The sequence below is a fragment of the Macaca nemestrina genome, chromosome 15 (genome assembly GCF_043159975.1).
Source record: "Macaca nemestrina isolate mMacNem1 chromosome 15, mMacNem.hap1, whole genome shotgun sequence".
Classification (NCBI taxonomy): Eukaryota; Metazoa; Chordata; class Mammalia; order Primates; family Cercopithecidae; genus Macaca; species Macaca nemestrina.
The window spans coordinates 39,449,701-39,460,476 of NC_092139.1; the positions used below are offsets into that span (position 1 = coordinate 39,449,701).

General features: G+C 41.1%; 1 protein-coding gene across 5 annotated transcripts in view; it reads left to right on the top strand.

Moving 5' to 3' along the window:
* Positions 1 to 10,776, top strand: part of SHLD1 (shieldin complex subunit 1) — a 112,976-nt gene that overhangs the window by 38,735 nt on the left and 63,465 nt on the right. The gene's annotated exons all lie outside the window — the stretch shown is intronic.

Here is a 10,776-nt window from a genome sequence, read left to right on the forward strand (position 1 = left end):
TTGATTTTTTTTGTTACTGACTTGTAGGAGTTCTTTATGTATTCTAGATATTAACTTCTTATCAGATAGGTGATTTGCAAATATTTTCTCCCTTTTTGTAGATTGCCTTTTCACTCTGTTGATTGTGTCCTTTGATGCGCAAAAGTTTTTGAGTTTGATTATTGTACTATTTGCCCATTTTTGCTTTTGTTTCCTGTACTTTTGGTGTCATATCCAAGAAATCATTGCCAAGTCCAATGTCATGAAGATTTTCCTCTGTGCTTTCTTCTAGGAGTTTTATAGTTTTAGGGCTTATGTTTAGGTCTTTAATCCATTTTTGAATTAATTTTTGTATATTGTGTAAGATAAGGTTTTGACTTTGTTCTTTTTATCTTTTTTTTTTTTTTTTTAATTAAAGAGTCTCGGTCTGTTGCCCAGGCTAGAGTACAGTGGCATGATCTCGGTTCACTGTAGCCTCTGGCTCCCGGTTTCAAGAGATTCATGTGCCTCAGCCTCCCAAGTAGCTGGGACTACTGGTGTGCACCAACATACCTGGCTGATTTTTTGTATTTTTAGTAGAGATGGGGTTTCACCATGTTGGCCAGACTGGTCTCGAACTCCCGATGTCAAGTGATCTGCCCGCCTCGGCCTCCCAAAGTGCTGAGATTACAGGCGTGAGCCACCACGCCTGGCCTTGACTTTGTTCTTTTGCGTGTGGATATGCAGTTTTCCCCTCACCATTTGTTGGAGAGACCCTCTTTTCCCTACTGAGTAGTCTTGGCGTCCTTGTCAAAGATCATTTGAGCATACACATGAGGGTTTATTTCTGGGTCTTTGTCCTGTTCCACTGGTCCACACGTCTGTCTTTATGACAGTGCCACACTGTTTTGATTACTGTAGCTATGTTTTGAAATCAGGAAGTGTTAGTCCTCCAACTTTTTTTTTCCTCGGAATTGTTTTTGCTGTTTGGAGGTCTGTGTGTATTCTTTTTTGATGTACCCATAAATATATTTTAGTGTGGATAAATATGTGCATGTAAATTTATGTATTTCAGTACATTTGTTTATGCATAGATTTTAACAACAAAAAACCTGTAATAAAAACATGCTGTTCTGCAACTTGCCTTTTAAAATTCCACATTAGGCCAGGCACAGTGGCTTACATTGTAGGTTTTTTTGATGTATAGAGATTTTAGATTCCTATATAGTCAGGTTTATCAATCAATGCTTCTGCTTTAGCATAATATTAGGAAAATCATTCTTGCTTGCCAAGATTATATAAATAGGCACCTCTACCTCTTAGTATTTTTAAAAGTTTAATTTTCAACTTTGAAGTCTTTATTTTAGGGTAAAGTATGAAACAAGATGATCGCTTTATTGTTTTCCAAATGGAAGCCAGTTGTCTCAGTGTTATTTATTTGATCATTGTGTTCCTTTCTCTCCGGTATTTTGTTTTTCTTTTCTCTTTTGCTCTTATTGCCCAGGCTGGAGTTCAATGACACGATCTTGGCTCACTGCAGCCTTCGTCCCAGGTTCAAGTGATTCTCTGCCTCATCTTCCTGAGTAGATGGGATTATAAGTACACACCACCATGCCTGGCTAATTTTTTTGTATTTTTAGTAGAGACAAGGTTTCACCATGTTGGCCAGGCTGGTCTTAAACTCCTGACTTCAGGTGATCTGCCCACACTGGCCTCCCAAAGTGCTGGAATTACAGGGGTGAGCCACCATGCCAGGCCCCTCTCTCTCTGGTTTTAGATGTTCCCTCACTTAAAAAAAAAAAAAAAAAAAAATTACATTCTGCATTTTCTGTTTGTTCGTTTGTTTGTTTTGGAGTCTGACTGATCTGAGTTTTGATGTTGATTCTATAGCTAGCTAAACCTGCTAGCTTTCTGACCGTGAGCAAGTGACTGCACTGCACTCTTACTTAGTTTCCTCATCTATAAGATGAGCACAATAACACTCTCTGCTTCGTAGGCTGTCATGAGGATTGAGTGAGACACCTGGAGCTGAGTATACTTAGCAAAGGCTAGCTGTCATTATAACCGTTGCTGTTACAACTAGTGCTGCTACTGGGGTTGCTTTCTGGATTCACTTTCTTGAGTTCTTTTCAGGAGTCTAAGACTTCCACTTCTTTATGTTGCTCAGTACGAGGCAAAAAAGTGACCTTTCCTGGGACAGGCCTCTTACAGAGAAGTTACTCGTATTAACACTGACCAAAAGTATCTATGGAATTACTTCTTAGCATTTGCTATGAAAATATGTGTTTTCTGCTAACTTTGGATATAATTTTAGGCAAATTATCGAAACCTGTTCTTACATAATCTCTTCATTGTGAATGTCATGTATATTTGTCAACAGATGCCTTCTTATTTGCAAAGTGCTTTGATTTGTATTTGAAAGGTGTTCCTATGTTGTCTTTTACAATTAATGTTATGATGAAGGATCCCTGTTAATCTGGGATGTCTTTAAGCAAAGCCATGTTTGTGAGACTGTATTAGATATCATGTTTATGAGGCGTCTAATCAGTGAAATGAATGAGACTATTTTTAAAATTGTCTTCTCTGTACCATGCTACAGATTGAGGGTGATATAAATCAGTGAGAACACAGGATTCCTGTGCTCATGGAGTTGATGGTCTAGTTGGGAAAATACGATATGTAAACTTAAAATACAAAGTGATGGCCAAGCTTGGTGTCTCACACCTGTAATCCCAGCACCTTGGGAAGCCAAGGCAGGCAGATCACCTGAGGTCAGGAGTTCGAGACCAGTCTGGCCAACATGGTGAAACCCTGTCTCTACTAAAAATACAAAATAATTAGTCAGGCATGGTGGCGGGCGCCTGTAGTCCCAGCTACTCGGGAGGCTGAGGCAGGAGAATGGCATGAACCCAGGAGGCAGAGCTTGCAGTGAGCCGAGATTGCACCACTGTACTCCAGCCTGGGTGACAGAACAAGATTCTGTCACAAAAAAAAAAAAAAGAAAGAAAATATCATCTATTCAGGGAAGAGCAGATATCTACTTATTTCTCCATGTCAGAATTCTCTATGTAAAGATTAGCTGTTGAAGCTATTACATTCTGGGTGGTGCTAGAAATCATTACTTAAGGAAGAGAAATTAGAATGTTGTTATATATTTACCAAAGCAAAAGCAATAATCCAAATTTTAATCAGATCTTAGAGGAAACATTTTTATAGCTGTTTATTACAAGACCTCAGAGTTTTCTTACTGTGAGCACTCTCAAAATTAAAGTATTTTTAATTGAACTATTGGTCATAGTTATTAATATTATTAATATATTATTATAAAAAGGCAGAGAGAAATCATAATAAGAAACAGATCATTGCTAAAGTATGATTTGCGTTGCCCCTCTAGAGTTTTTTCTTTTGTGGTATATATGAAGGGCACCCTATGATTTTCCATTGACTTTTCTTTGCTTTAAAACCCATAGCTAATTCCCTAACTTTGAATTTGGAACATTTTCAGGGTGAGCTAGAAAGGGGGAGACGAGGCCAGGCGCAGTGGCTCACACCTGTAATCCCAGCTCTTTGGGAGGCTAAGGCGGGTGGATCACTTGAGTCTGGGAGTTTGAGACCAGCCTGGGAAACATGGAGAAACCCTGTCTCTACAAAAAAATACGAAAAATTAGCCAGGCAGAGTGGCGTGTGCATGTAGTGCCAGCTACTCTGGAGGGAGGTAGAAGGATTGCTTGAGCCCAAGAGGCAGAGGTTGCAGTGAGCCATAATTGCGCCACTGCACTCCAGCCTGGACAACAGGACAAGACCCTGTCTCAAAAAAAAAACAAAAAAAAAAAAGGTGGAGAGGGTGAGTTAAAGGATAATTGGCTGCAGTTTTACAGTCTACAGTTTTAGACTGTAAATCAGCATATCACTTTTCAAACATTAACTCAACCTTCAACAGGCACGAGAAGCTGAAGTTGTTTGTAACTAGCCAGGAAAATGAGAAGTATTATTGAATATCTCTCAGCATATTAGGAAGAATTGGAAGAAAAACAGACACAGAGCCCTGGATTCTATTTTTTGCTCCAAAGTAATGATAGGAAGCTTTATTCATCTAACAATGTATGCTGTGATTTAAAAAATTTAAAACTACCCTTCTTGATAAAATAAAGAAAATCAAAAAGGAAAGAAGGGGGAAGGAAAGGAGCTAGGAAAGGAAAGAGGGAGAGGGGAACGAGGGAGTGACTAGTATGCTTACATTTTATACTCTCGTGAGGGTTAAGAATAATGTATGTGGGCCGGGCACAGTGGCTCATGCCTGTAATCCCAGCACTTTGGGAGGCTGAGGTAGGAGGATGGCTTGAGCTCTGGAGTTCAAGATCAGCCTGGGCAACATAGTGAGACCCCGTCTCTGCAAAATATAAACAAAATTAGCTGGGCGTGGTGACACATGCCTGTGGTCCCAGCTACTCAGGAGGCTGAGGTGGGAGGATTGCTTGAGTCCTGGAGGTCAAGGCTGCAAGTAAGCTATCAACACACCACTGTACTCCAGTCTGAGTGACAGAGCTAGACGCCATCTCAAAAAAGAAGAAGAAGAATACATGTGAAGTCCCATACAGTCCCAGTCCCAGCACACTGTCCCTTACCTATTAGACACAGTATTATAATATCTGCCACAGTGATGGGCATGTAAAATTGTATGTTTTAGGGAATCATATTTGACTGGAGACATGTCTAACTTGTTTAACAAGTCACATTATAATGCCTTTGCTACTCATGAACATCCAGTCACTTGGTGTCACTGATATCTGCAGTCCTAGGCTTGCCAGTGTCCCAGGCTTCTTTGTTCACTATTTCCTGGGCTACTGCTTAGGCTGTATGCCTGTTACACATATAGATATGACCCTCTGTTCTCTGTCATCAACAGAGGTTGAATCAGAGGCCTTGTTTTGGTTATCTCTTACTGCCTAACTACAAAATTTAGTGGTGTGGAACAACAACCATTATGTTATCTCTCACAATTTTGTGGGTTGATGTGCTTCAGCTGAGTGGTTCTTATGGTCCATGTGATGTTGACTGGGGCTGCAGTCACTTGGGGGCTTGAATGGTCTGGAATGTTCAAGGCTGCTCCTTCACGTGGCTGATAGTTGATGCTAGTCATCAGCTGGGAGCCCAGCTGGGCTGTCAGCTGAAGTGGCCACCTATGGTCTCTCCATGCCCATGTGGCTCAGGCTTCTGACAACATGGTGGCTGAGTTCTGAGAGGGAAAGTCGCAAGGGTGAGCCTTCCAAGAGAAGAAAAGTAGAAACTCTCAGTTCTCTTAAAGGCTAGCCTCAGCCGGTTGTGGGGGCTCCTGCCTGTAATCCCCACACTTTGGAAGGCCAAGGTGGGTGGATCGCTTGAGCCCAGGAGTTTGAGACCAGCCTGTGCAACATGGGGAAACCCCGTCTCTACAAAAAAATACAAATACAAAAATTAGCCAGGCATGGTGGTGTGCACCTGTAGTCCCAGCTACTCAGAAGGCTGAGGTGGGAGGATCACCTGAGCCTGGGAGGCGGAGGTTGCAGTGAGTCGTGATCGCACCACTGCACTCCAGCCTGGATGACTGAGCGAGACTCTGTCTCAGAAAATAAATTAATTAATTAAATAAATAAATAAATAAAAAATCAAAGGCTAGCCTCACGTCTGTTGTATTCTTTTTTTTTTTTCTGTCTTTCTTTTTGAGCCAAGGTCTCACTTTGTCCCTCAGGCTGTAGTGCATTGGCACCTCTTGGCTCACTGCAGCCTCAACCTCTCAGGTTCAAGCAATCCTATCTTGGGCCCCCAAGTAGCTGAGACTACAGACATGCACCACCACGCCTGGCTCTTTTTTTTTTTTTTTTTTTTTTTTTTTTTTTTTTTTTTTTTGTAGAGACAAGGTTTTGCCATGTTGCCCAGGCGGGTCTTAAAACTCCTGAGCTCAAGCAATCTGCTCACCTTGACCTCCCAAAGTGCTGGGATTACAGGTGTGAGCCACCGCGCCCAGCCTTCTGTTATAGGCCAGCTCAAATTCAAAGAGGGAAGGAATTAACTCAGGTCTGGATGAGAGATTGACATGTTCATATAGAGAATGGCTTTCTTACTATAGGGTCAGTACCATATTCCTTTCAATTTGCCTTCACGAAGTGTAAGTCTTTTAAAAGGATACTTACAAACTCAAGATTCATGCCCTAGAAGTAATTCTGGAAAAGGTGGTAAGATATCATTGACCTAAACATTAGAACCTGGACTGATTTGTCTTGGACACAGTTGTATGGCATTGGAACAAAACTTGTGTCAGTACATAAACATGAAACAGCTAATCTCTTATGAATGAAAAATGTGACCCAATTCTGTAAGAGAGGGTTTAAGTCCATACGTGATTATTGCTAGAGCAGTAGTTCTCAAATGAAAGGGATTTTGTCCTTCAGGGGGTATTTGGCAATGTCTGGAGACATTTTTGGTTGTTGCAACTGGGTAGGGGGCAGTGTTACTGGCATGTAGTGCATAAAGGCCAGAGATGAAGCTAAGCATGATACAATGCACGGCACAGCCCTCTCCCACAACACAGAATTCCAGCCCAAACATGTCAATCGTTTCAAGGCTGAGAAACCCTGAGCGACTGCGAAGATTCTTCCCATGCTGTCTTGGAAGTTCATACAAAGCACATTGCTTTTTATACTCCAATACATCATTTGTGCCTCTTTTCCTACAAAAACCTTTTCTCTCTGTATATTTCCAAATTCAAATTGTGAGATTTCTCTAAAGGCTCTTTACAACTTCTATTTATTTTTTGTATTTAAATAATTTATAGGGCCGGGCACAGTGGCTCACGCCTGCAATCCCAGCACTTTGGGAGGCCGAGGTGGGTGGATCACTTGAGGTAAGGAGCTCGAGACCAACTTGGCCAACATGGTGAAACCCACCCTCTACTAAAAATACAAAAATTAGCTGGGTATGGTGGCAGACACCTGTAATTCCAACTATTCGGGAGGCTGAGACAGGAGAATCGCTTGAACCTGGGGTGGAGGTTGCAGTGAGCCGAGACTGCGCCACTGCACTCCAGCCTGGGCGACAGACTGAGACTCCATCTTGAAAAAAAAAAAAAGAATTTATAGGCTGGGCGCGGTGGCTCACGCCTGTAATCCCAGCACTTTGGGAGGCCGAGACGGGCGGATCACGAGGTCAGGAGATCGAGACCATCCTGGCTAGCACAGTGAAACCCCGTCTCTACTAAAAAATACAAAAAAATTAGCTGGGCGAGGTGGCGGGCGCCTGTAGTCCCAGCTACTCGGGAGGCTGAGGCAGGAGAATGGCGTGAACCTGGGAGGCGGAGCTTGCAGTGAGCTGAGATCCGGCCACTGTACTCCAGCCTGGGCGACAGAGCGAGACTCTGTCTCAAAAAAAAAAAAAAAAAAAAAAAAAAAAAAAAAGAATTTATATACAGAGATTGGATCAAGGTGACTTGTAGGGCACACCAGTTCCATCGTTTTTCTCCTACCTCAAACTCTAAGAAATGACAAGAAAAAAGTTACATCTGTGTATAAATCCATCTTTATCTGTATCTATACCTGTGTGTGTGTGTGTGTGTGTGTGTGTGTGTGTGTCTGTGTCTGTGTGTGTGTCTGTGTCTGTGTCTATATCTCCTGAAAAAGAAGAAGAGGTGATCACTATGGATCAGAAATTTTGAGCATCGTTGAAAGACTGTGCGTCAGGGAAGGCTGAATTATGCTATGGTAACAAACAACTCCCAAATTGAAGTTGTTTAAAAAAACTATAGTCTATTTCTCATTCATTATTTGGGCTGTCAGAGGGCTAGTTGTTTAGGGACCTAACAGCCACCGTCTTTTTTTTTTTTTTTTTTTTGAGACAGAGTTTCACTCTTGTCACCCAGGCTGGAGTGCAGTGGTGCGATCTTGGCTCACTGCAACCTCCACCTCCCAGGTTCAAGCGATTTTCCTGCCTCAGCCTCCCAAATAGCTGGGATTACAGGTGTGTGCCACCAGGCCAGCTAATTTTGTATTTTTAGTAGAGATGGAGTTTCACCATGTTGGTCAGACTGGTCTCAAACCCCTTACCTCAAGTGCTCCACCCACCTCGGCCTCCCAAAGTGCTGGGATTAGAGGCATGAGCCACCGCGCCTGGCCCAGCCACCAATCTTGAATGTTGCTACTGCCTTATAGAGGCAAAAAGAGAACTTAAGGTTCTTAAGGTTTTCTTTTCTTTTTTCTTTCCTTCTTTCTTTTCTTCTTTCCTTCCTCTCTTCCTTTCTTCCTTTCTATTTTTCTTTTGCTTTTCCTTTTTTTTTTTGGACAGGGTCTCTGTTGCCCAGGCCGGAGTGCAGTGGCATGATCATGGCTCACTGCAGCCTAGACCTCTGGGCTCAGGTGATCCTCCCACCTCAGCCTCCTGGGTAACTGGGACTACAGGCGTGCACCATCCTGCCTGGCTAATTTTTGTATATTTTGTAGAGACAGGGTTTTGCCACATTGCCCAGTGTCTCAAGAAATTTGTCCACCTCGGTCTCCTAAAGTGCTGAGATTCCTGGCATGAGCTACTGTGCCCGGCCTCTTGAGCTTTCTTTTAATGATTATACCAAGAATTCTCTGTCACTCACTGCAGGGCCAGGACCAAGACAAAGTGTTAAATGGATTCCATCTTGCTCTGGCTTCCATCTGGCTTGATTACCAGTCCCGGCCTTACCTTCTCGCTGTCCTGGGCTTATGCTTGCCTTTAATATACAGTCAATAAGCAACTCAAGAGGGGCCGTATTTCAATCCAGCATTCCTGAAGACCAGGGGGCCTTGTGAACACATTTGTTCTTCACCTTATTTGATTGCAGATCTTTTTTCTTTTTCTTTTTCTTTTTTTGAGACAAAGTTTTGCTCTGTTACCCAGGTTAGAGTGTAGTGGCGTGATCATAACTCACTGCAGCTTTGAACTCCTGGGCTCTATCTGACCTACCTTAGCCTCCCAAGTAGTCGGGACTTCAGATGAATACCACCATGCCTGGCTAATTTTTTAGAAAATTTCTTTTGTAGAGACAAGGGCTCACTATGTTGCACAGGCTGGTCTTGAACTCCTGGCCTCAAGTGATCCTTCCGTCTCAGCCTCCTGAAGCATTGGGATTATAGGCATGAGCCACCAAGCCCAGTTTGTAGATCCTTTTGAAAATCTGATAGAAAGAATGAAAGCTTTCCCAAATGTGGGAGCCTGTGGCTTCAGGGGAGTCTCCAGAATTCTAGGCATTAGATTTAACATTTAAAAAAAAACAAGGGCCAGTTGCGGTGGCACACACCTGTAATCCCAGCACTTCGGGAGGCTGAAGGGGCGGATCACAAGGTCAAGAGATCGAGACCATCCTGGCCAACATGGTGAAAACCCATCTCTACTAAAATTAAAAAAAAAAAAAATTAGCTGGGCGTGGTGGCACACACCTGTAGTCCCAGCTACTCAGGAGGCTGAGGCAGGAGAATTGCTTGAACCCGGGAGGTGGAGGTTGCAGTGAGCCGAGATCGTGTCACTGCACTCCAGCCCAGCCACAGAGCGAGACTGCTTCAAAAAAATAAAAAAGATAAAAAACAAAAAACAAAAAAAAACAACCAAGAATGAGAAAGAACAGGTGGTGTGGGCTTGCTATTTGGAGGTTGAGGGCCTGTCTTCTGCCCCTTTGGTCATTAAGGAAGTTATTCAGTCTTATGGCTAGATCAATATCATTACTGTATGGCTGGATGCGGTGGCTCACACCTGTAATCCTAGCACTTTGAGATGCCGAGGCGGGCAGATCACTTGAGGCCAGGAGTTTGAGACCAGCCTGGCCAACACAACAAAACCTCGTCTCTACTAAAAATACAAAAAAAAATTAGCTGGGCATGGTGGCATATGCCTGTAATCCTAGCTACTTGGGAGGCTGAGGTATGAGAATCATTTGAACCCAGGAGGCAGAGGTTGCAATGAGCTGGACTTTCTCTCTCTATATATAGAGTAACTTACTTATATAGTAAGTTACTATATATACATGATATCTACTATATATACACCATAGTATATATACTATATATAGTAACTATATACACTATATATGTACACTATATATACTATAGTATATACTATATACAGTATATAGTACACCATATATACTATATAGTATATAGTATACCACTATATATACTATATAGTATACCATATATACTATATATACTATGCTATATATATGCTATATATACTGTATATCGTATATATACTATATATACTGTATGTAGTGTACATATATAGTGTATATATAGTTACTATATATACACATATACTATACATACTATATATACTATATATACACTATAGTATATACAGTATATAGAACAGAGTAATCTGTTATATAGTATATATACTATATATAGTATAGATACTGTATATATAGTGTATATATAGTGTATATATAGTATATAGTATATATATAGTAAGTTACTATATAAGTTACTATATATAGTTACTATATATGTTACTATATATACATATATACTCTATATACTACATAGTATATATACTCTATATACTCTATATATGATATATAACTATACACTATACTATATATAACTTACTATATATAGTAAGTTACTATATATAGGGTGACTTACTATATAGAGAGAATAACTTACTATATATAGTAACTTACTATAGATCTATATATGTATATATAGTTACTGTAAGACATTTATATATTGCAAAAAAACTATATATACACAGTTACTATAAGACATTAGTATACTGTAAAAAAAATCTAGAAAAAACACAAAAAAGAAAATCTAGCTCCCATGTGTTTTT